The sequence below is a fragment of the Salvelinus namaycush genome, chromosome 26, assembly GCF_016432855.1.
Source record: "Salvelinus namaycush isolate Seneca chromosome 26, SaNama_1.0, whole genome shotgun sequence".
Classification (NCBI taxonomy): Eukaryota; Metazoa; Chordata; class Actinopteri; order Salmoniformes; family Salmonidae; genus Salvelinus; species Salvelinus namaycush.
In genome coordinates, this window is record NC_052332.1 from 27,558,977 (window position 1) to 27,585,088 (window position 26,112).

Consider the following 26,112-nt stretch of genomic DNA (forward strand, 5'->3'; position numbering starts at 1 on the left):
AACGCCTGAAGGTACCACGTTCATCTGTACAAACAATAGTACGCAAGTATTAACACCATGGGACCACGCAGCCGTCAAACCGCTCAGGAAGGAGACGCGTTCTGTCTCCTAGAGATGAACGTACTTTGTTGCGAATAGTGCAAATCAATCCCAGAACAGCAAAGGACCTTGTGAAGTTGCTGGAGGAAACGGGTACAAAAGTATCTATATCCACAGTAAAAACGAGAATTATATCGCCATAACCTGAAAGGCCGCTCAGCAAGGAAGAAGCCACTGCTCCAAAACCTCCATAAAAAAGCCAAACTACAGTTTGCAACTGCACATGGGGACAAATATCGTACTTTTTGGAGAAATGTCCTCTGGTCTGATGAAACGAAAATAGAACAGTTTGGCCATAATGACCATCGTTATGATTGGAGGAAAAAGGGGGAGGCTTGCAAGCCGAAGAACACCATCCCAACTGTGAAGCACGGGGATGGCAGCATCATTTTGGGGTGCTTTGCTGCAGGAGGGACTGGTGCACTTCACAATATAGATGCCATTATGAGGGAGGAAAATTGTCGATATATTGAAGCAACATCTCAAGACATCAGTCAGGAAGTTAAAGCTTGGTCGCAAATGGGTCTTCCAAATGGACAATGACCCCAAGCATACTTCCAAAGTTGTGGCAAAATGGCTTAAGGACAACAAAGTCAAGGTATTGGAGTGGCCATCACAAAGCACTGACCAATCCTGTAGAACATTTGTTTGCAGAACTGAAAAACGTGTGTGAGCAAGGAGGCCTACAAACCTGACTCAGTTATACCAGCTCTGTCAGGAGGAATGGGCCAAAATTCACCCAACCTATTGTGGGAAGCTCGTGGAAGGCTACCCAAAACGTTTGACAAGTTAAACAATTTAAAGGCAATGCTACCAAATGAGTATATGTAAACTTCTGACCCACTGGGAATGTGATGAAAGAAATCAAAGCTGAAATAAATCATTCTCTCTACTATCATTCTGACATTTCAAATTCTTAAAATAAAGTGGTGATCCTAACTGACCTAAGACAGGGAATTTTTACTAGGATTAAATGTCAGGAATTGTGAAACTGAGTTTAAATGTATTTGGCTAAGGTGTATGTAAACTTCAGACTTCAACTGTATACTGACCAGGTGAAAGCTATGATCCCTTGTTGATGTCACTTATTAAATCCACTTCAATCAGTATAGATGAAGGGGAGTGTAACGGCTTTCTTCCTGGGATGAAGGAGAGGACCAAAATGCAGCGCGGTTAGTGTGCAACATGATTTAATAAAGAAGAGACAATAACGTGAACACTATACAAAATACACAATAACAAATGTGAAAACCGAGACAGTCCTATCTGGTGCAGAACACAAAGACAGAAGACAACCACCCACAATCCCCAACACAAAACAAGCCACCTATATATGATTCTCAATCAGGGACAACGATTGACAGCTGCCTCTGATTGAGAACCATATTAGGCTGAACACAGAAACAGACAAACTAGACACACAACATAGAATGCCCACCCAGCTCACGTCCTGACCAACACTAAACAAGCAAAACACACAAGAACTATGGTCAGGACGTGACAGGGAGACAGGTTAAAGAAGGATTTTTAAGCCTTGAGACAATTGAGATTTTTTTATTTTTTTTATTTCACCAGGTAGGCCAGTTGAGAACAAGTTCTCATTTACAACTGCGACCTGGCCAAGATAAAGCAAAGCAGTGCAACAAAAACAACAGAGTTACAAATGGGATAAACACGTACAGTCAATAACACAATAGAAAAGTCTATGTACGGTGTGTGCAAACTTCCGAGAAGTTCCGAGACATGGATTGTGTATGTGTGCCATTGAGGGTGAATGGGCAAGACAAAAGATTTTAATGCCTTTTAATGGGGTATGGTAGTAGGTGCCAGGCGCACCATTTTAGTGTAAGAACTGCAACGCTGCTGGGTTTTTCACACTCAACAGCTTCCTGTGTGAATCAAGAATAGTCCACCACCCAAAAAACATCCAGCCAACTGTGGGAAGCATTGGATTAAACATGGGCCAGCATCCCTGCGGAACACTTCGACACCTTGTAGAGTCCATGTCCCGATGAATTGAGGCTGATCTGAGGGCAAAAGGGGTGCAACTCAATTTTAGGAAGGTGTTCCTAATGTTCTAAAACCCCATTGGAAGAGACTACCCAAGGGTTCCTCGCCTCAGATCTCCTCCAATGGCTCTTCAGAAGAATGCGAGTGGAGAGGAAGTGAGGAGTTGAGCAGGGATGAATGGGGACAGAGCTCATGTCATTGTTTTAGGTGGAATCTTATGTTGAATGATACATGTATTATGTTTGCACTTATCTTTGTTCCACTTGTGCTCTTTTCACAGATGGCTCTGGCTTGCTGATAACATCTGATCTGATGAGACTCCCGATGCGATTTGACTTCTGTATTACTGACTGGATTCAATAAAACTTCATTTGAGATTCTGTAATTGATAGAAAGTGGTAGTTCCCAATCAGGCAATTACTATAAAACAAATCTGTTTTCCTCAGTGCAATGTTTGGTGAATGCATGGCATTGTTTTGTTCTCAGTCCTCCTTTTGAATGCTGTGTGTACTGATTCAGTTCTAAACGACCTTTGAGTCCATCCTCACCTCTTCCATTACTGCAATGAATTGTCCGGTCTGCTGAGAGGATCATTGGCTACCACCTGCTCTCCATCGCGGTACTGCATAACTCCAAGGCAAGGAAGCATGCAGGAAAGATCATCGCTGACCTCTTCCACCCCCTCTGGCAAACGGTTCAGGTCAATCACGATCTCCCACCACCTGAACCATTTCAACCGGCCACCTGGTTCACAATGATCCTCTTATCCGCATGGACTTTGCACTATTCATCCACCGACTATGCACCCTGCACTATTCATCCACCGACTATGCACCCTGCACTATTCATCCCAGACCTGCACGACTCTTACATGCATCATTTAGGATGTAGCTTATAGTTCAGTCTGTAGTTTTTTTAGCTTAGTGTTCATACTGTATGTGGATCTGTGGAAATTCTGTGTGTATAATGTCTTTATATTATGTTTATTGTGGTAGCACCGTTTCACAGTTTGAGGAAGCACATTTTCACCATAAAAAATGCACATTTATAATAAAGCATTCTGTGCATCTAGCATTGCATTTGCAGACTTATGTAAGATAGCCTACTATTCCTAATGTGATGAGTAGATAAGTCATAATTTAGGCTAATAATATAACAAAAACTACTGTTCAATGCATGGCGTAGTGGCATATAGTAGGCCTAGGCTTTATCAGATACATTTCTTCTCGTTTTCATAAACACATTTCATGCAATTCTACTACACTTGATATGAGACATTAGATTAATATTTTTTAATACGACAAAAATTACAGGGTAGTATAGGCCTATAGGCTACTGCTGACCCTGACAAACAGATCAATAATAACAACATTGTCTGCAACCATCTAATCTACAGTAAGCCTATGAAAAAGGGAAACACACATTTTACAGGCCTACCGTTTGGAAAGCAAACACCTACTGCTGAAAAGAGAAGGCTAATCTGTCTGTAGAGGATTTCAAAAATATTCTCAACAGTTTTTGAGCGATTTTGATTGAACAACGCTGTTTTTCAAAGTAGCTTATCTTGAGATATTGGCAAGAGCGCATTTGGCCATCACCGGTGAGTAGCCTATGCTTCATCTTCATCATTGTGTGAGTCAGTGTCACTAGAACGTTTATTTTGTAGCCTATCTCATTCACACCCCTGAGTCAAAACATGTTAGAATCACCTTTGGCAGCGATTACAGCTGTGAGTCTATCTGGGTAAATCTTTAAGAGCTTTGCACACCTGGATTGTACAATATTTACACATGATTCTTTTTAGAATTCTTCATGCTCTGTCAAGTTGGTTGTTGATCATTGCCGATTTAAGTCAAACTATCTAGGCCACTCGGGACATTCAACGTTGTCTTGGTAAGCAACTCCAGTGTAGATTTAGTCTTGTGTTTTAGGTTATTGTCCCCTGCTGAAGGGGAATTTGTCACCCGGTGTATGTTGGAAAGCAGACTGAACCAGGTTTCCTCTAGGATTTTGCCTGTGCTTAGCTATATTCCATTTATTTGTATCCTAAAAAACCTCCCTAGTCCTTGCCGATGACAAGAATACCCTTAACATGACGCAGCCAACACCATGCTTGAAAATATGAAGAACGGTACTCAAATGTAACACTTTGTATTTCTGGACATAAAGTTCATTTATTTCCCACATTTTTTACAGTTTTACTTTAGTGCCTTATTGCAAACAGGATGCATGTTTTGTAATATTTGTATTCTGTACAAGCTTGCTTTTTTTCACTCTGTCATTTCGGATAGTATCGTGGAGTAACTACAATGTTGTTGATCCATCCTTAGGAAAAAACTATCACAGCCATTAAACTCTGCAACTGTTTTAAAGTCAACATTGGTTTCATGGTGACATCCCTGAGCAGTTTCCTTCCTCTCTGGCAACTGAGTTAGGAAAGATACCTGTATCTTTGTAGTGACTGGGTGTATTGATTCACCGTCCAAAGTGTAATTAATAACTTCACCATGCTCAAAGGGATATTCAATGTCTGCTATTTTTTTGAACCCATCTACCAATAGGTGCCCCTTTTTGCGAGGCATTGGAAAACGCCCCTGGTCTTTTTTGAATCTGTGTTTGAAATTCACTGCTTGACACAGGGACCTTACATATACAGTTGAAGTCTGAAGTTTACATACACCTTAGCCAAATACATTTAAACTCAGTTTTTCACAATTCCTGACATTTAATCCAAGTAAAAATACCCTGTCTTAGGTTAGTTAGTATCACCACTTTATTTTAAGAATGTGAAATGTCAGAATAATAGTAGAGAGAATGATTTATTTCAGCTTTTATTTCTTTCATCACATTCCCAGTGGGTCAGAAGTTTACATATACTCAATTAGTATTTGGTAGCGATGCCTTTAAATTGTTTAACTTGGGTCAAACGTTTCGGGTAGCCTTCCACAAGCTTCCCACAATAAGTTGGGTGAATTTTGGCCCATTACTCCTGACAGAGCTGGTATATTGGAGTCAGGTTTGTAGACCTCCTTGCTCACACACGCTTTTTCAGTTCTGCCCACAAATCTTCTATAGGCTTGAGGTCAGGGCTTTGTGATGGCCACTCCAATACCTTGACTTTGTTGTCCTTAAGCCATTTTGCCACAACTTTGGAAGTATGCTTGGGGTCATTGTCCATTTGGAAGACCCATTTGCGACCAAGCCTTAACTTCCTGACTGATGTCTTAAGATGTTGCTTCAATATATCTACATAATAAATTTGTCTCCCTTCCTCCTTCATCTATTTTGTGAAGTGCACCAGTCCCTCCTGCAGCAAAGCACCCCCTCAACATGATGCTGCCACCCCCGTGCTTCACGGTTGGGAGGGTGTTCTTCGGCTTGCAAGCCTCCCCATTTTTCCTCCAAACATAACGATGCTCATTATGGCCAAACAGTTCTATTTTTGTCAGACCAGAGGACATTTCTCCAAAAGGTACAATCTTTGTCCCCATTTGCAGTTGCAAACCGTAGTCTGGCTTTTTTATGGCGGTTTTGGAGCAGTGGCTTCTTCCTTGCTGAGCGGCCTTTCAGGTTATGTCGATATAGGACTCGTTTTACTGTGGATATACTTTTGTACCTGTTTCATCCAGCATCTTCACAAGGTCCTTTGCTGTTGTTCTGGGATTGATTTGCACTTTTCGCACCAAAGTACGTTCATCTCTAGGAGACAGAACGCGTCTCCTTCCTGAGTGGCATGACGGCTGCGTGGTCCCATGGTGTTTATACTTGCGTACTATTGTTTGTACAGATGAACGTGGTACCTTCAGGCATTTGGAAATTGCTCCCAAGGATGAACCAGACTTGTGGAGGTCTACAATTTGTTTTCTGAGGTCTTGGCTGATTTCTTTTGATTTTCCCATGATATCAATTAAAGAGGCACTGAGTTTGAAGGTAGGCCTTGAAATACATCCACAGGTACACCTCCAATTGAATCAAACGATGTCAGAAGCTTCTAAAGCCATGACATAATTTTCTGGAATTTTCCAAGCTGTTTAAAGGCACAGTCAACTTACTGTATGTAAACTTCTGACCCACTGGAAGTGAATTATGTGAATTATAAGTGAAATAATCTGTCTGTAAACAATTGTTGGACAAAATTACTTTTGTCATGCACAAAGTAGATGTCCTAACCGATTTGCGAAAACTGTAGTTTGTGAACAAGAAATTTGTGGAATGGTTGAAAACTAGTTTTAATGACTCCAACCTAAGTGTATGTAAACTTCCGACTTCAACTGTAACTGTATGTGTGAGATACAGAGATGAGGTAGTCATTAAAAATAATTTTGAACACTATTATTGCACACAGAGTGAGTCCATGCAACTTATTATGTGACTTGTTAAGCACATGTTTACCCCTGAACTTATTCAGGCTTGCCATAACGAAGGGGTTGAATACTTATTGACTTAAGACATTTCAGCTTTTCGTTTTAAATGAATACAAAAAAAATTCTAAAAACATAATTCCACTTTGACATTATGGGGTATTGTGTGTCAGCCAGTGACACAAAATGTCAATGTAATAAATCTTTAATTCAGGCTGTAACACAAGAAAATGTGGAAAAAATCAAGGGGTGTGAATACTTTCTGAAGACACTATATAACCTAAATATGGAGCACAGAATTTAAAAAGACAGATAAAACTTAATTTAGCCAATAAAAATGTTTCCAATATTTAAAGATTTGGTTTGGAGTCATAAATAGTCCACAATAATAACAATGATATACAATAATAAAATGATAAAGCAAATTATTATAAATAAGAAAAAATAGAGAATTTGCAATGCAATTCCAAATCAAATGTTTATCGTCACATGCGCTGAATACAACCTTACCGTAAGTAAGTATTTCACCTGTTGCGCATGTGAAAAATAACATTTTATTTGATTTGGAATTATATTCTACCTGAATAGCATGCTGCACAGTAGACTGCATTTGGCCATTTGTGTGGTATTAAAAAATATTCTGCTAATGTCTTCTACCATGTTAATGACGTTGAATTGCATGAAATGCGTTTATAAAAGGCAACAAAAAACTATCTACATGCACATTTTTTGGGTCCATGTGTGGAAATCCTAAAAACATAACTGCTCAACTGTATGCCACTATGCAAATGCGATTAAAGATGCATGCAATGATTTGTTATAAAGGGGATCCCCCCAACTCAAGCCTCTTCCTGCGTCTATGGATCTGTGATAATGACGTTCTGCTCGCTCAAAGTCACACTTGCATGCTCTCAAGTTGAGTTTGTGCTCTCAACTAGCCAGTGCACCCGCTGGACCCATCCCCTGCTCCCTCGACCACATTGTTTTCTCTTAACTCAGTGTTTGCTCATGCAATATGATGTTTCATCTTGTTCGTGTGCACCATCTCGCACCAGTTCAACTTTGGAATCGGATTTGACTCCATAAGACTCGCCTTGTTTACACATCCAGTGGTGAGGAACAATCCACCCTGTCCTATACTCCTGTGACACCCGGGCCTGGCTCCACGAGGGGACAAAAGGGGTCTTCGCCCCTTCAGTTGAAACTTGTGCCACCTCAGTTTAAGTTTTATGTCTCTATATAAAAATAGCAAAATGAAAATGATTGAATGACAGTATCTCCACTGCGCTGTATCAGCACTATAGACAGAGCGCACGGTGGAGTGTGTGTTTGTGTGTTGGGGACTATGGAAAGCCACTGGATGGTTATGTATGACTCCTTTGTTTTTCTATAAAAAGCGGGGGGGAAACGCTGCTTATCTGTGGTAGGCTACAAGAATAGCATTGTAGGCAACGTGAATAGCATTGTAGGCTACGTGAATAGCGTTGTAGGCTACATGAATAACATTGTAGGCTACGTGAATAACGTTGTAGGCTATGTGAATACCGAGATATATGCCTCCGCCTGTAATATTGGATTTGGATATATAAGGATGGGGTCAAGTCAAGTTTAGCCTGCAGTTAAAGCTGCTTCACTCACACCCCACCACTACAAAGTTTAGTTAGCTGTAAAAGGCGTTAGTGTTATTAGCGCTAACCAGCTAATATGCCACTGCCGCGATGCGCCGCCAAGATAATGGCTCAACAGCCCAATCCACCCCGACTATCCCTGACAATCTTGGAACAGAGGAGCCAGCCCAGGTTTGTACCCTAGTCACAGGTTTTCTGTCTAAAAAGTTCATTTAATAGCAACCAGTTTATAGGAAGAGAGTGGCTGGAATTCTCAGTTACTGCAGATGCTGCATTTTAGTTCCCATGTCAAACGTTCTGTGTTGGGTCCAGTGCTAATACAGACAAGGCCTTCACCCAAGCTGGGTATTCTAACTGGAAGCATGCTATTGATGGAATCAAAGGATTCGCTAGGCACACATGAAGCAAGGAGCTTTTGAAATGCACTGCACTGTGGAAAGAAAAATCAGTTGTATTCGGCTGCATTCACATTGGCAGTTTGTAATAGGTGATTTACCCTATCTATCTTGTAGCCTATATTCATTACCAAAATGGCCTTGCTTTAGTGTGTAGGGCGCTGTCCACTGAGCTGACACAGTGCAGTGGAGATGGGTTGCAGATTTTGCGCCAACCTGTCACTTCCAAAGCACTCAATGATCTCAGAGTCTCAGCATTTTAACTTTATGTTTATTGTGGTATATAATTCCAATGCAAGAACCCCCCAAAATTGTGCCCCCTCACCGATTTCAACTGTCCCCTTAGTCACTTTATCCTGGCGCCAGGTCTGGTGACACCTCCCTCTCTGACAGCAGTGTGTGTGTGTGTGTGTGTGTGTGTGTGTGTGTGTGTGTGTGTGTGTGTGTGTGTGTGTGTGTGTGTGTGTGTGTGTGTGTGTGTGTGTGTGTGTGTGTGTGTGTGTGTGTGGGTGTGTTTGGTTTACTATGAGTGTCTGGGTGTGTCTGTGTTAGGCCTGTGTGTTTTCCAGTCTAAATATTTAACAGATAAATCGTTTAGATTGGGGAGATTAAACAGTGTCAAATGAAGAGGGGCAATGGAAAGTGCAGTGGGTATGTTGTGAATGTGTGTGAATGGGTGAGCTGTCTGTATATGGGCAAACTTGCAGTGAAATGCTGCTTGTGAGACAAAACTAAAGTTTTCCATAGTCTTGTGAAAGTGACTTTGGAAAAAGCACCAAATGGGCTGTACCACTTGACCTCGGATTAGGGGTGTGCGAGTAAGGGAGGATAATCCTACACAACACAACACACACCCAGCCCTCTTGTGGAGTGCTCCACTGTCAGTCAGACAACAAAGCAGTCTGTGAGGGGATTACTCTCTCTCTCTTTCGCTCTCCTCTCTCTCTCTCCTTCCCTCTGTCATCTCTTCATTAGTGGATTCACCCTTTCATCACTTACTCAGTAGCTCGATCTCTCCGTGTATCCTCTTTTTTCCCTATCAACCACTTTCTCGTCCTTCATCACGTTCCGTTGAAATGTGAACAAATTTGTGGGGAATGTTACCACTGTTGTTACCTGAGATCAGGGACAGCGACAGAGCTATCTGGAACTGATTTATTATTAACACATGACCAGTGAGAATGTTACCAGTCAGAAAAGGGACTAGTGGTGGAAGCTGCATTTGGAGTGTTGATTGGGATTCTTGGCAGAAGATTAATCTGCTGAAATCTCTTCAGTAATCCAGTGGTTTCAATAAATCTTGCCTAAGGATATGGACAGGAATCCGTTAAAGGGTGCATGACATAAAGGGCGTTTCTCCCTTTCACATGTTTGGTACGGGTATGGCTTACCTCCACACACTAACATTTGCTTTCTTCATTTTACACACCCTCGTAGCTACCTGCCAGTATTATTTTCAAATCCCCTTTCACCGTCCTTCTCATTTTTAATTTTCTGTTTCAAAGGTGCTTCCCTGGCAGGCCATCAAAGCCTTGGCAGAGCATGAGAGCGTGCTGTGGAGAATGGAGTAATTGCAGTCTTAAGATTGCACTGATGATGGTTTCACTGTGAGGTGGTGGGGGGTGTCTGACGACGTTCCCTCCAATATGAAATGAATTCTCAAAACAGTGCATCACTATAGTATAGTAAAAACACATGCTTGGCTTTTACTTTGTTTTTGTGCTTGTTTGATCTGAATTCTCTTTCAAACCTTTTCGCTCATTTTCCCTCCCATCTCTCCATGTGCCTCTCTCCCTCATATCTCCCTGTTTTTCTCTATCCCTGCCTTCTCTCTCCATCTCTGCCTGCACCTCCCTCTCTTTCATAAACGTTAAGTGGTATAAATAATATTTTCTGTATGCCTCGCAGAGCGTTATGGATAATTGGGGGACCATTGAATGGAGAACAAGGTCCAAGAGCCATGTCAGCAATAAGAAAAAACATAAACAAACTATTCTGGCAAAGGACATGTAGTTGTTTTAACAAACCAGAGACAGATTTCCCTTTCAACATCCACCTAATTGAAACCAACTCGCTCTCTAGCTCTGTCTCTTTCTTTGTCTCTGACGTTGGATATTCAATATCTCCATCTTTCTGCTTCAAATACACACACTTCTCTCTTATGAAACTTTTTAATAAAAAAATATTACAAAGAATGAAAACCTAGATGTTCCCTTGCGTGCAGGTATGTGTGAGGGAGACAGGAATGAAGAAGGCAAAGTGAAAAGGAGGGAGAGAAGGGAGTTGAGGAAGGCAAGAAGGGTCTAGGGAGTTCTCTCTCTCCTCGGCACTCTCCGACTTTCTTCTGCACTCATCCTCCAAACAAAGAGAAGGGGTATTTGTAGTCTGCTCATCTCTAATCAACCATGTGATTTGGGTTTGATGAGCCTTTTCATGTGTGGTTAGAGTCCGGGGCCTCAGGGTGCATGTGTACCTCTCACAGCCTGATACAACTGAGAGTCAGACAAACGCAGCTCCACTCCACAACGTTTAGAAAACGTCTACTTTCTGACCTCAGTGGCCTCAACCTCAGTTGTTCGGAACCAACCTTAGAGTGGAATGCGGTTGTTGCGTCTGAGCTCCGGCTGTGTCATGGTTGGTCTATGTGAAGGGCATCGTCTGATGGGGACTGAGTCATGAGGTAGGATTGTGGGTGCTATATCTCAGTCCTTAAATCATTAAATAACACCGATAAAGGTTCAAAACAACACTCACAAAACACTTCAGATAAAGCAGCACTCACTTATCAGGTCTGGGGGAGGCTCCTGGAAGGGCACGCTAGTAGTATTTCACCAAACGGCTGTTTTAGGGGACTGACGCCACAAAGTTCACATTTATACACCTTTCTAGACCTGAAAATGATGTGTAACCAACAAAGCCTTCCCAGCTCCGATTGCACTCAATTACGGTGTTTGTACAGTAGTTTTTACACCGCTGCATACTCGCTGTTTATTATCTATGCATAGTCACTTTACCCCTACCTACATGTACAAATTACCTTGACTAACCTGTTCCCCGCACATTGACTAGGTACCGGTACCCCCTGTATATAGCCTGATTATTGTTATTTTGTGTTCATTTTTATTTATTTTACTTTAGTCTATTTAGGAAATATTTTCTGAACTATATTTTCTTAAAACTGCGTTCTTGGTTAAGGGCTTGTAAGTAAGCATTTCACTGTTGTATTCGGCGCATGTGACAAATACTATTTGATTTGATTTATTGGCATGTAATTAACTATGGTGTGAAACCCTAACAGCTGTGTATAAAATGCTTTTCAAGTTTCAATTTTAGTTGTCACAGAGAGCAATTGGTTTTGCAGCAGGAGCATAAAAAACAGTGATCACATCAAATGGATGTGAATACAATGAGCTGGCCCATCAAGTCATAGGGCTGACAGCCATCAATACACATTTATACAGTAGGCACACTAGTGATCAACATACAAGCCAAAGCTGCCTAATTATTATTATTTTTTACTAGGCAAGTCAGTTAAGAACAAATTCTTTTTTACAATGACAGCCTACCCCAGGGAAACCCGGACGACGCTGGGCCAATTGTGCGTCACCCTATGGGACTCCCAATCATTGCCGGATGTGATACAGCCTGGATTCGAACCAGGGACTGTAGTGACACCTCTTGCACTGAGATGCAGTACCTTAGACCGCTGCACCACTCAGGAGCCCATAAGTAAATGCTCTGTGCATTCTTAGATCATCTCATCAACAACATATCAACAATGTGCTGACAAAAACAAAAAAACATTGTCAACATCACCTTCATCATCCTCATCAACAACATATTACCATCGTCTTCCTCAACATCATCATCCTTAGCCTTCCCTGTATTGAAAAGGGAAATGGCTATAGGGGTGAAGGAGTGCTTATACCTCAGTGGCGGTCAGTAAGATGAGGGAGGACTCAATTTTTTTATGAGCATGGCCTTATTTCTATTACAGCATATTGGATGACTGTCATTCATATTCCATTCACCCAGCTCAATGTAACATTGATAGGTTTAGGCTACTACATGATATTCAAACGATCCCTATACCCATCATGAGGTTGCTACAACCTAGCCTATGAATGAAAGTTTACAACGTACACTACTGTTCAAAAGTTTGGGGTCACTTAGAAATGTCCTTGTTTTTGAAATAAAAGTAAAAACATTTTGTCCATTAAAATAACATCAAATTGATAAGAAATACAGTGTAGACATTGTTAATGTTGTAAATGACTATTGTAGCTGGAAACTGATCTTTTTATGGAATATCTACATAAGCGTACAGAGGCCCATTATCAGCAACCATCACTCCTGTGTTCCAATGCCACGTTGTGTTAGCTAACCCAAGTTTATCATTTTAAAAGGCTAATTGATCATTAGAAAACCCCTTTGCAATTATGTTAGCACAGCTGAAAACTGTTGTCCTGATTAAAGAAGCAATAAAACTGTCCTTCTTTAGACTAGTTGAGTATCTGGAGCATCAGCATTTGTGGGTTCGATTACAGGCTCAAAATGGCCAGAAAACAAAGACCTTTCTTCTGAAACTCGTCAGTCTATTCTTGTTCTGAGAAACGGCTATTCCATGCGAGAAATTGCCAAGAAACTAAAGATCTCGGACAACACTGTGTACTACTGTAACGATCGTCGTAATCCTCCTCCTCGGACGAGGAGGAGAGGCGAGAAGGATCAGACCAATATGCGGAGTGATTAGTGTCCATGATTATTTATTATATCGAAACTGAACACGAAACAAAAGAACACCATGAAAACAATCGACAAACAGTCCCGTGTGGCACGAATGCAGACACGCGATACAACCACCCACAAAACACACGTGAAACCCCGGCTGCCTTAGTATGATTCTCAATCAGGGACAAACGATCTACAGCTGCCTCTGACTGAGAATCATACCAGGCCGAACACAAAAAACCCCAACATAGAAAAACACACATAGACCAACCCACCCAACTCACGCCCTGACCAACTAAATAAATACAAGAAAAAAGGAAAACAGGTCAGGAACGTGACATAACCCCCCCCTTAAGGTGCGAACTCCGGGCGCACCCGCATAAACTCTAGGGGAGGGTCTGGGTGGGCGTCTGTCCACGGTGGCGGCTCTGGCGCTGGTCGTGGTCCCCAACCCACCATAGTCAAACCCCGCTTCCGTGGTCTCCTCCATGTCAAACCCACTCTACCAAAAGGCAGCACCGGACTGAGGGGCAGCACCAGACTGAGGGGCAGCACCAGACTGAGGGGCAGCACCGGACTGAGGGGCAGCACCGGACTGAGGGACAGCACCGGACTGAGGGGCAGATCCTGGCTGGCTGGCTCTGGCGGATCCTGGCTGGCCGGCTCTGGCGGATCCTGGCTGGCCGGCTCTGGCGGATCCTGGCTGGCCGGCTCTGGCGGATCCTGGCTGGCCGGCTCTGGCGGATCCTGGCTGGCCGGCTCTGGCGGATCCTGGCTGGACGGCTCTGGCTGGTCCTGGCTGGACGGCTCTGGCTGGTCCTGGCTGGACGGCTCTGGCTGGTCCTGGCTGGACGGCTCTGGCTGGTCCTGGCTGGACGGCTCTGGCTGGTCCTGGCTGGACGGCTCATAACAGACGGACAGCGCTGGGAAGGCAGGCAGCTCAAACAGCGCTGAGCAGGCAGGCAGTTCAGGCGCCGCTGGGCAGACGGCAGACTCTGGCCGGCTGAGACGCACTGTAGACCTGGTGCGTGGTATAGGCACTGGCTGCGCTGGAGAGGAGGAAAACTCTGACAGCGCTGGACAGGTGGGAGCAGCTGGAGAGAGAACCCGGAGAGACAGCCTGGTGCGGGGGGCTGCCACCGGTGGACTGGTACTTGGAGGTGGCACCGGGTATACCGGACCGTGAAGGAGGACACGTGCTCTTGAGCACCGAGCCTGCCCAACCTTACCAGGTTGAATGGTGCCCGTAGCCCTGCCAGTGCGGCGAGGTGGAATAGCCCGCACTGGGCTATGCTGGCGAACCGGGGACACCATTCGTAAGGCTGGTGCCATGTATGCCGGCCCGAGGAGACGCACTGGAGGCCAGATGCGTTGGGCCGGCTTCATGACATCCGGCTCGATGCCCAACTTAGCCCTACCAGTGCGGCGAGGTGGAATAGCCCGCACTGGGCTAAGCACGCGTACTGGGGACACCGTGCGCTTTACCGCATAACACGGTGTCTGACCAGTACGACGCCCTCTCACTCCACGGTAAGCACGGGGAGTTGGCTCAGGTATCCTACCCGGCTTTGCCACACTCCTCGTGTGCCCCCCCCCAAGAAATTTTTGGGTCTGACTCTCGGGCTCCCAACCGCGTCGCCGCGCTGCCTCCTCATACCATTGCCTCTCTGCCTTCGCTGCCTCCAGCTCCGCCTTGGGACGGCGATATTCCCCTGGCTGAGCCCAGGGTCCTTTGCCGTCCAGGATCTCCTCCCAAGTCCAGGAGTCCTGGGTTTTTTCCCACTGCTGTCGCTGCCTGTTTGCACTCCGCTTGATCCTAGATTGGTGGGTGGTTCTGTAACGATCGTCGTAATCCTCCTCCTCGGACGAGGAGGAGAGGCGAGAAGGATCAGACCAATATGCGGAGTGATTAGTGTCCATGATTATTTATTATATCGAAACTGAACACGAAACAAAAGAACACCATGAAAACAATCGACAAACAGTCCCGTGTGGCACGAATGCAGACACGCGATACAACCACCCACAAAACACACGTGAAACCCCGGCTGCCTTAGTATGATTCTCAATCAGGGACAAACGATCTACAGCTGCCTCTGACTGAGAATCATACCAGGCCGAACACAAAAAACCCCAACATAGAAAAACACACATAGACCAACCCACCCAACTCACGCCCTGACTAACTAAATAAATACAAGAAAAAAGGAAAATAGGTCAGGAACGTGACAACTACTCCCTTCACAGAACAGTGCAACTGTCTCTAACCAGAATAGAAAGAGGAGTGGGAGGCCCCGGTGCACAACTGAGCAAGAGGACAAGTACATTAGAGTGTCTAGTTTGAGAAACAGGCGCCTCACAAGTCCTCAACTGGCAGCTTCATTAAATAGTACCCGCAAAACACCAGTCTCAACGTCAACAGTGAAGAGGCGACTCCGGGATGCTGGTCTTCTAGGCAGAGTTGCAAAGAAAAAGCCATATCTCAGACTGGCCAATAAAAATAAAATATTAAGATGGGCCAAAGAACACAGACACTGGACAGAGGAAATCTGCCTCGAAGGCCAGCATCCCGGAGTCCAAACCTTTGAACAGTAGTGTTATCAGGAATCAAGGTAAGACCCAAGTGCAGACTGTGTTGAAGTAACAATGTTTATTGAACCAACAGGGGCAGGCAAACGACAGGTCAAGGCAGGCAGGGGTCGAATATCCAGAGTAGTGGGGCCAAGGTACAGGACGGCAGCCAGGCTCAGGGTCAGGTCAGGCAGAGGTCGGTAATCCAGAGGTGGAGCAAAGGTACAGGACGGCAGGCAGGCTCAGGGTCAGGTCAGGCAGAGGTCGGTAATCCAGAGGTGGAGCAAAGGTACAGGATGGCAGGCAGGCTCAGGGTCAGGTCAGGCAGAGGTAGGTAATCCAGAGGTGGAGCAAAGGTACAGGACTGCAGGCAGGCTCAGGGACAGGCAGAGTGGTCAGGCAGGCGTGTATGGGGTCAGGACAGGCAAGGGTCAAAACCAGGAGGATGAGGAAAAAGAGAGACTGGGGAAAAATAGGAGCTGAGACAAAACACTGGTTGACTTGAACAAACAAGACAAACTGGCACAGACAGACAGAAAACACAGGTATAAATACCCAGGGGATAAGTGGGTAATATGGGCAACACCTGGAGGGGGTGGAGACAAGCACAAGGATAGGTGAAACAGATCAGGGCGTGACAATTTTAAGTGTACGGGTCGAGAGAAATGTTAGTAATTAAGGTGACAGACATTGACACATTCAATACCGCCTTGCAAAATCTTGTCTGCATCTAGTTGATCTAGGGTGTAATTATTAGTTGCAAATTAGAGTTTATATTGGACACATTCAGGTATGTTTATCCCCGTTTCGTTCCATTTGCTTACATTTAAGAAACGTTTTTCAACAGAATCGGCAGAATGAATACACCCCTGATCACATGCAAACACAGTTCACTTTCATAGCAGCCACATATAAACAGCACGATCCCTTTGATCGTTGGATAATTCCTTCTCGCATCTACGTGCTCGCCTCCTCTCACCTTTTCCCTTTGCCAAAAAAACTTTCCAAGCCAAACCTTCATATCATAACCACTAACTGCTACACACAGCCTACATCGTTGTCACCATATTAGCTAACGTCAAGTCAACATAGTTCTAGTAGCTAACGCATTAGTAAACCCACTACAATTATGCAGTACAATGTACAGTTAGCAAACAGTTTAGCATTTACACCGGCGTGGCAATAAATGTATAAAACCAAAAGCTTACCTTGACTTGGAAGAGTTCTGGTGTTGGATAACTATAGCTAGCTAGCTAACATAGCATCCATCTCTGTTTGAGCCAGGTGTTTGAGTAGGCTAAACTAGCTAGCTGCATTCGCTTGGTAAGAAACTGAAAGTGAAAAAATATGAATTATAGCTAACTCACTCTCTGTCTCTCTCTTGCTTATCCTTCATTTTTAATAAATTATTTTGTTCAAAACTGTTTAACTATTGTCTTCTCTTTGAGTCAGCTACTCACCACATTTTATGCACTGCAGTGCTAGCTAGCTGTAGCTTATGCTTTCAGTACTAGATTTATTCTCTGGTCCTTTGACTGGGTGGACAACATGTCAGTTCATGCTGCAAGAGCTCTGATAGTTTAGAGGATGTCCTCCGGAAGTTGTCATCATTTCTGTGTACATCTATGGAAAGGAGTGAGAACCACGAGCCTCCTAGGTTTTGTATTGAAGGAGGGAAACTAGCTGTGCTCTGGCTACACCATGGTGCTACCCTACAGAGTGCTGTTGAGACTACTGTAGACCTTCATTACAAAACAGTGTGTTTTAATAGATGATTTGGTGACGGGAATATATTTAGTATAGTTTTATCTAAAAATGACAAAATGTTTCACTATTTTTATGAAATTCACTTAGGAGGATGATCCTCCCCTTCCTCTGAGGAGGAGCCTCCCCTGTTGTACCTGTTAGTCTTAACAGTGGGGAATCTAAACCAGGAGCCAGAGGATAGGACCTGAAACTAATAGTGACCTGGAACTCACCACTTGTCTGCTGTACAGATCAGACAGACTACTCTGCTGGACTTCTGTGATCTGACTGCCCACTTTCACTATTCTAGCTTGTTTTGTTTAATGGCTGGCCTTGTTACTGGCTGGCCTGTAAACCATTCAAATGCTAAACCATGTTCCACCTCATGCCAGTGAAAACCGTGGTCTAATGAACCAGGCCACCTACCAACGTGTTCACACTGGGTGGGCAGATGGGCTGAGGCTGGCTGAGTGGGCTGCAGGCCCTGGTGCCTCCTGGTACGGTCCTTCTCTATACAGGACCTCTAGACCGGAACAGGGGCAGTAGCATGGAGCTGGCAAGGGAGATTACAGAGGAAGTTTGCCTGAAAACATCTCTAACAGAGCAGTGAGGCAGAATGGTGTGGGCAAACATGGAGCTTGAAGTGTATTCACATGAGGTGGGGTTACAGCTAGAACTACAGCTAGTGAGTGCAGTGGGTGTGAAATAAGAGGAGAAGGGTGCAGGCAGGCAATTAAGCAAACACCCTCATTCCCATAAACACTGGGCCATGAAGAAGGCCAGAGGCCATTACAATCTGCCCACAGGGGTAATAAGGCCGTGGGAGCAACACACTGTATCCTCTGTAGCATCACATATACCACAAGTAGAGACTGAAATGTAAACACATGATAAACACAATCTAGCAGATATGCACTCACACGCATAGATTAAAAAGTCAAGTAAGCTATGGTTGCCCTTCCTTTGACCTGTGTGTTGTCATAACAACGACTGACTGATTCATACTGACCAGTTTTCATTTGATATTAATAGTTCAGATTATGCATGCAATCCTGATGCATCATTTATGGAGCGATTTTAAAACTCTACCATGAATGTGGCATCAGAATGTGTTTCATCATCAGCTCTGTTGTTTAAGAAAGAGAAGTTGAAAGAGAAAATTCAATATTCATGTAGTTTGCTTCAGCGTCAATGTAAGATCAGATGAATGGAAGTTCCCCCAGATGAGCATCAAGCAGAAGTTTAAAGGAGCCCACTGAGCCCACTATAAGGCCCACAACTATGTTGAATATGGCCACGGTCCATGCTCCGTAGCTATGTTCAACCATGCTTTCCATCTAATCCCACTAATACTGGGAGGACCTTCAACAGTCCCCGAGGTCCATTTGCAGGCTCCAATCCTAGCCTTCAACAGTGTGCTGGAACTTTGAATCGACTGAACAAGGTCAATGGCGTGTAGATGTGAATGGCGTCAGGCTTCTAGTGCCAGGATGTGACCTCAGGCTAAAGTTATGACAGGAGGTTGACAGTGTGGGACCTGTTGTAATCACTGATGTCACGTGTGTAGAAATGTCACAGACACTCTTGATTGGCTACTTGAACACAGCAGTGTATGATGGGGATGTTGAGTCATGGGAATGTTGAAATTAGGAGGACAGATAGAAATACTTATTGGAATGTCTCTTAAGGAGACTTAAATAGCTCTGTAGCAAACCAATATTGTATGCCACAATATAATGCACATGAAGTGCAGAAGTGAAAAGATAAACAGTAACCTGAACCTTGGCACACCTGTATTTGGGGAGTTTCTCCCATTCTTCTCTGCAGATCCTCTCAAGCTCTGTCACGTTGGATGGGGAGCGTTGCTGCACAGCTATTTTCAGGTCTCTCCAGAGATGTTCGATCGGGTTCAAGTCCGGACTCTGGCTGGGCCACTCGAGGACATTCAGAGGCTTGTCCTGAAGCCACTTCTGTATTGTCTTGGTTGTGTGCTTAGGGTTGTTGTCCTGTTGGAAGGTGAACCTTTGCCCCAGTCTGAGGTACTGAGCACTCTTGAGCAGGTTTTCATCAAGGATCTCTCTGTACTTTGCTACGTTCATCTTTCCCTCGATCCTGACTAGTCTCCCAGTCCCTGCAGATGAAAAACATCCCCATCACCATGCTTCACCGTAGGGATGGTGCCAGGTTTCCCCCCGATGTGATGATTGGCATTCAGGCCACAGAGCTCAATCTTGGTTTCATCAGACCAGAGAATTTTGTTTCTCATGGTCTGAGAGTCTTTATGTGCCTATTGGCAAACTCCAAGTGGGTTGTCATGTGACAGAGGAGGAGTGGCTGAGGAGTGGCTGAGGAGTGGCTTCCGTCTGGCCACTCTACCATAAAGGCCTGATTGGTGGAGTGATACAGAGATGGTTGTACTTCTGGAAGGTTCTCCCATCTTCACAGATTGCTCAGTTTGGCTGGGACGGCCAGCTCTAGGAAGAGTATTGGCGGTTCCAAACATCTTACATTTAAGAATGATGGAGGACGCTGTGTTCTTGGGGACCTTCAATGCTGCATAATTTGGTACGCTTCCCCAGATTTGTGCCTCGACACAATCCCGTCTCGGAGTTCTACGGATATTTACTTCGACCTCATGGCTTGGTTTTTGCTATGACATTCACTGTCAACTGGGACCTTATATAGACAGGTGTGTGCCTTTCCACATAATGTCCAATCAATTGAAGTTACCACAGGTGGACTCCAATCAAGTTGTAGAAACATCTCAAGGATGATCAATGGAAACAGGATGCACCTGAGCTCAATTTCGAGTCTTATAGCAAAGGAGCGGAATACTTATGTAAATAAGGTATTTCTGTTGATAAATCAGCAAATATTTCTAAAAACCTGTGTGTAGATTGCTGAGGATTTTTTTTTTATTCAACCCATTTTAGAGTAAGGCTGCAACATAACACAATGTGGAAAAAGTCAAGGGGTCTGAATACTTTCTGAAGGCACTGTATCAAGAATGGTTCAATGGAAGCTTTTGTCCATCTTCATAAAAATCTGAAACATTTTGTCAAAAAATGCAGAAAAACCAATCCATGCTTTTGTCACTTATTGATTAGACTACTGCAATGCAATACTCTCCGGCTATCTGGATAAAGCACTAAATAAACTTCAGTTAGTGCTAAATACGGCTGCTAGAATCTTGACTAGAACCCCAAAATGTTTAATATTACTCCACTGCTAGCCTTTCTGGCTTCCTGTTAAGGCTAGTGCTGATTTCAAGGTTTTACTGTTAATCTACAAAGAATTACATGGACTTGCCCCTACCATCTTTCCAATTTGGTCCTGCTGTACATACCTACACGTACGCTACGGTCACAAGACGCAGGCCTCTTTATTGTCCCTAGAATTTCTAAGAAAACAGCTGGAGGCACGGCTTTCTCCTATAGAGCTCCATTTTTATGGAATGGTCTGCCGATCCATGTGAGAGATGCAGACCCAGTCTCGACCTTTAAGTCTTTACAGAAGACTCATCTCTTCAGTAGGTCCTATGATTGAGTGTAGTCTGTCCCAGGGGTGCAGTGGAGTGACAAACTGCCCTTGCTGTCTCTGCCTGGCTCCCCTCTCTCCACTGGGATTCTCTGCCTCTGAACCTATTACGGGAGCTCAGTCACTGGCTTACTAGTGCTCTTCCGTGCCGTTCCTAGGAGGGGTGCGCCACGTCGTGCCAGGCTTTTTTCACTATACTTGACTTGAGTGGGTTGAGTCACTGACGTGATTGTCCTGTCCGGTTTTGCGCTCCCTCGGGCTTGTGCGGTGGATGAGATTGTCGTGGGCTGTACTCAGCCTTGCCTCAGTGTAGTAAGTTGGCGGTCTGTTGATATCCGTCTAGTGGTGTGGGGGCTGTGCCTTGGCAAAGTGGGTGGGGTTATATCCTGCCTGGTTGGCCCTATGCTGCAATACTCTATGTGCCGTGGGCCTAGGGTCAGTCTGTCCTATCTGGTGAAATTCTTCTGTCTTATCTGGTGTCCTGTGTGATCTTAAGTATGCTCCCTCTAATTCTCCCATCCCTCTTTCTCGCTCTCGCTCTCTCTCTCCCCCCTCGCGAAGTACCTGAGCCCTAGGACCATGCCTCAGGACTACCTGGCCTGATTACTCCTGGCTTTCCCTGTCCCCAGTCCACCTGGTTGTGCTGTTGATCCAGTTTCAACTGTTCTGCCTACGACCCTCTCTCTCCTTCTCTCTCTCTCCTTCTCTCTCTCTCTCTCTCTCTCTCTCTCTCTCTCTCTCTCTCTACCGCATCTGCTGTCTTGACCTCTGAATGCTCGGTTATGAAAAGCCAACTGACATTTACTCCTGAGGTGCTGACCTGTTGCACCCTCTACAACCACTGTGATTATTATTTGACCCTGCTGGTCATCTATGAACGTTTGAACATCTTGAAGAACGATCTGGCCTTAATGGCCATGTACTCTTATAATCTCCACCCGGCACAACCAGAAGAGGACTGGCCACCCCTCAGAGCCTGGTTCCTCTCTAGGTTTCTTCCTATGTTCCTGCCTTTCTAGGGATGTTTTCCTAGCCACCGTGCTTCTACATCTGCGTTGCTTGCTGTTTGGGGTTTTAGGCTGGGTTTCTGTATAAGAACTTTATAAATACATTTGATTTGATGTAGACTAGCCTATCCACACAGCCTACCAGCACTGTATCTGAGCTGTTGGCTAGAGCACACATGCCAAGACCAGAGTAGGAACATTTGTTATTTAATCTAACAGCTTTTGTGACAAAACTCTCAGTAGTTGAAAATGCGAAGGAAACGCATGAAACTGTCGATTTTTATTCGGTATATGAATACTTTAGCGAAAAAATACATTTTTGTTCACTATCTCATCACGCCCTGATTTTTATTTGCAACAAGTGAGTTTGGTGGAAATGCCACTGATGGGAAAATTTGCATATTGTCTTCATACAGATTTTTGAATATTTGCATGAAAATCTGTCCATCCAAATGGATGGAAACCTAGCTAGTGATAGACATTATTTGATTATTCAACATAGGAGCTTGCTCAAAACTCAAAGGCCTGCACAATAATTATCTACTTACATTGCTAAATGTGTGTGTAGAATAACTAGTGTAGGATCCCATGTGATAGCATGGATGTGATGTGTGTGTAGAATAACTAGTGTAGGATCCCATGTGATAGTATGGATGTGATGTGTGTGTGTAGAATAACTAGTGTAGGATCCCATGTGATAGCATGGATGTGATGTGTGTGTAGAATAACTAGTGTAGGATCCCATGTGATAGCATGGATGTGATGTGTGTGTAGAATAACTAGTGTAGGATCCCATGTGATAGCATGGATGTGATGTGTGTGTAGAATAACTAGTGTAGGATCCCATGTGATAGCATGGATGTGATGTGTGTGCTGAGTGGAAGATGTCTCTGTGAGCTGTGTCCTGACAAATGAAAAGGTCAGTTTCTCTCATTATCCGTTCTATCTGTGCAGATCAGTTCACTGTGAAGCTCAGGCCTGTGTAACTGTGATCATGCAGGACCAGGACCTAGTTTTAGTTGTCCATTATGGTCCAGGTCAAAGCCACTGCATGGTACATACTGTATCCTTCATAGTGTTTCCTACTACAGCCTATGTCACAGGAAAACCTCAAAGTGACCATAACAGCCAATGATTTATTATCATGCTCTGTCAAACGCCCCAAACCCTTGTTTCCCTCTCTCCCAAAACACCGTGATCCGAGAGAAGGAGAGAGAGATGAAGAGAAGGAGAGAGAAAAGGAGCCTGTAGGACTGTAACGTCCTGACCAGAGTTCGTATGTGTTTTGCTTGTTTAGTGTTGGTCAGGACGTGAGCTGGGTGGGAATTCTATGTTGTGTGTCTAGTTTGTCTGTTTCTATGTTGGGTTAAATGTGTTGCCTGATATCGTTCTCAATTAGAGGCAGGTGTTTGACGTTTCCTCTGATTGAGAACCATATTAAGGTAGGCTGTTCTCACTGTTTGTTTGTGGGTGATTGTTCCTGTGTCAGTGTTGGTGCTACACGGGACTGTGACGGTTAGTGTGTTTTGTCAGTTTGTATAGTGTTTTTGTTTTGTTTGATTAAATTCATTATGTCTAATTACCACGCTGCACATTGGTCCTCTGATCCTTCTCGCCTCTCCTCGTCTGAGGAGGAGGACGACGTAGACTGCCGTTACAGAATCACCCACCAAACAAGGATCAAGCAGCGTGGCAACGGGCAGCAGCGACAGCAGCAGCGGTACCAGGAGGAATGGTCATGGGAGCAAATATTGAACGGAGAAGGACCCTGGGCTAAGGTTGGAGAGAATCGCCGCTCTTGGGAGGAGATGGAGGCAGCGAAAGCCCAGGATCGGTGGTATGAGGAGGCAGCATGGAAGCGTGGCTGGAAGCCCGTGAAGAAACCCCAAAAATTTCTTGGGGGGGGGGGGCTAAAGGGTAGTGTGGCGAGGACAGGTAGGAAACCTGCGCCCACTTCCCATGCTTACCGTGGAGAGCGGGAGTACGGGCAGACACCGTGTTATGCGGAAGAGCGCACGGTGTCTCCTGTACGGGTGCATAGCCCGGTGCGGGTTATTCCACCTCCCCGCACTGGGCGGGCTAGATTGAGCATTGAGCCAAGTGCCATGAAGCCGGCTCTACATATCTGGCCTCCAGTACGTCTCCTCGGGCCGGTGTACATGGCACCAGCCTTACGCATGGTGTCCCCGGTTCGCCAACACAGCCCAGTGCGGGTTATTCCACCTCCCCGCACTGGACGGGCTACGGGGAGCATTCAACCAGGTAAGGTTGGGCAGGCTCAGTGCTCAAGGGAGCCAATACGCCTGCACGGTCCGGTATATCCGGCGCCACCTTCCCGCCCCAGCCCAGTACCACCAGTGCCTACACCACGCACCAGGCTTCTAGTGCGTCTCCAGAGCCCTGTTCCTCCTCCACGCACTCTCCCTGTGGTGCGTGTCTCCAGCCCAGTGCCTCCAGTTCCGGCACCACGCATCAAGCCTCCTGTGCGTCTCCAGAGCCCTGTACACACTGTTCCTTCTCCCCGCACTCGCCCTGAGGTGCGTGCCCTCAGCCCGGTACCACCAGTGCCGGTACCACGCACCAGGCCTATAGTGCGCTTTGAGAGTCCAGTGTGCCCTGTTCCTGCTCCCCGCACTAGCATTGAGGTGCGTGTCTCCAGTCCGGTACCACCAGTTCCGGCACCACGCACCAGGCCTACTGTGCGCCTCAGCAGGTCAGAGTCTGTCGTCTGTTCAACGCTGCCTGCACTGCTCGTCTGCTCAACGCCGCCTGTACTGCTTGCCTGCCCAGCGCCGTCTGAGCCATCCGTCTGCCCAGCGCCGTCTGAGCCATCTGTCTGCCCAGCGCCGTCTGAGCCATCCATCTGCCCAGCGCCGTCTGAGCCATCCGTCTGCCCAGCGCCATCTGAGCCATCCGTCTGCCACGAGCCTTCAGAGCCGCCCGTCTGTCCCGAGCCATTAGAGCCGCCAGCCAGTCAGGAGCTGCCAGAGCCGCCAGCCAGTCAGGAGCAGCCAGAGCCGCCAGCCAGTCAGGAGCTGCCAGAGACGCCAGCCAGTCAGGAGCTGCCAGAGCCGCCAGCCAGTCAGGAGCTGCCAGAGCCGCCAGCCAGTCAGGAGCTGCCAGAGCCGCTAGCCAGTCAGGAGCTGCCAGAGCTGCCCTCCAGTCATGAGCTGCCCTCCAGTCATGAGCTGCCCTCCAGTCATGAGCTGCCTTCCAGTCATGAGCTGCCTTCCAGTCATGAGCTGCCCTCCAGTCATGAGCTGCCCTCCAGTCATGAGCTGCCCTCCAGTCATGAGCTGCCACTCAGTCCGGAGCTGCCATTCAGTCCGGAGCTGCCATTCAGTCCGGAGCTGCCATTCAGTCCGGAGCTGCCATTCAGTCCGGAGCTGCCCCTCTGTCCTGAGTTGCCCCTCTGTCCTGAGTTGCCCCTCTGTCCTGAGTTGCCCCTCTGTCCTGAGCTACCTCTCTGTCCTGAGCTACCTCTCTGTCCTGAGCTACCTCTCTGTCCTGAGCTACCTCTCTGTCCTGAGCTACCTCCTAAATCATGTGGGGGCCTTGGGGAGGATTCTTAGGCCAAGGTCGTGGGCGAGGGTCGCCACTCAAAGGACGCTAAGGAGAGGGACAAAGACAGTGGTGGAGTGGTGTCCTCGTCCACCGCCGGAGCCGCCACCGCGGACAGATGCCCACCCAGACCCTCCCCTTGAGTTTTAGGGGTGCGTTCGGAGTCCGCACCTCAGGGGGGGGGGTACTGTAACGTCCTGACCAGAGTTCGTATGTGTTTTGCTTGTTTAGTGTTGGTCAGGACGTGAGCTGGGTGGGAATTCTATGTTGTGTGTCTAGTTTGTCTGTTTCTATGTTGGGTTAAATGTGTTGCCTGATATGGTTCTCAATTAGAGGCAGGTGTTTGACGTTTCCTCTGATTGAGAACCATATTAAGGTAGGCTGTTCTCACTGTTTGTTTGTGGGTGATTGTTCCTGTGTCAGTGTTGGTGCTACACGGGACTGTGACGGTTAGTGTGTTTTGTCA

The 26,112-nt window shown here is 45.7% G+C and overlaps 1 protein-coding gene across 2 annotated transcripts in view; it reads left to right on the forward strand.

Annotated features, from left to right (window-relative positions):
• Positions 1-26,112, forward strand: part of LOC120021335 (ephrin-B2-like) — a 66,305-nt gene that overhangs the window by 8,978 nt on the left and 31,215 nt on the right. The window contains exon 4 of one of the 2 annotated variants that reach the window (XR_005472498.1): positions 2,390-4,383. The exons of the other annotated variant lie outside the window; for it this stretch is intronic. The gene's annotated coding sequence lies outside the window, so the exon portion shown is untranslated. Of the gene's footprint in view, positions 1-2,389; positions 4,384-26,112 lie in introns of those variants that run through there. 2 annotated transcript variants of the gene reach the window in all.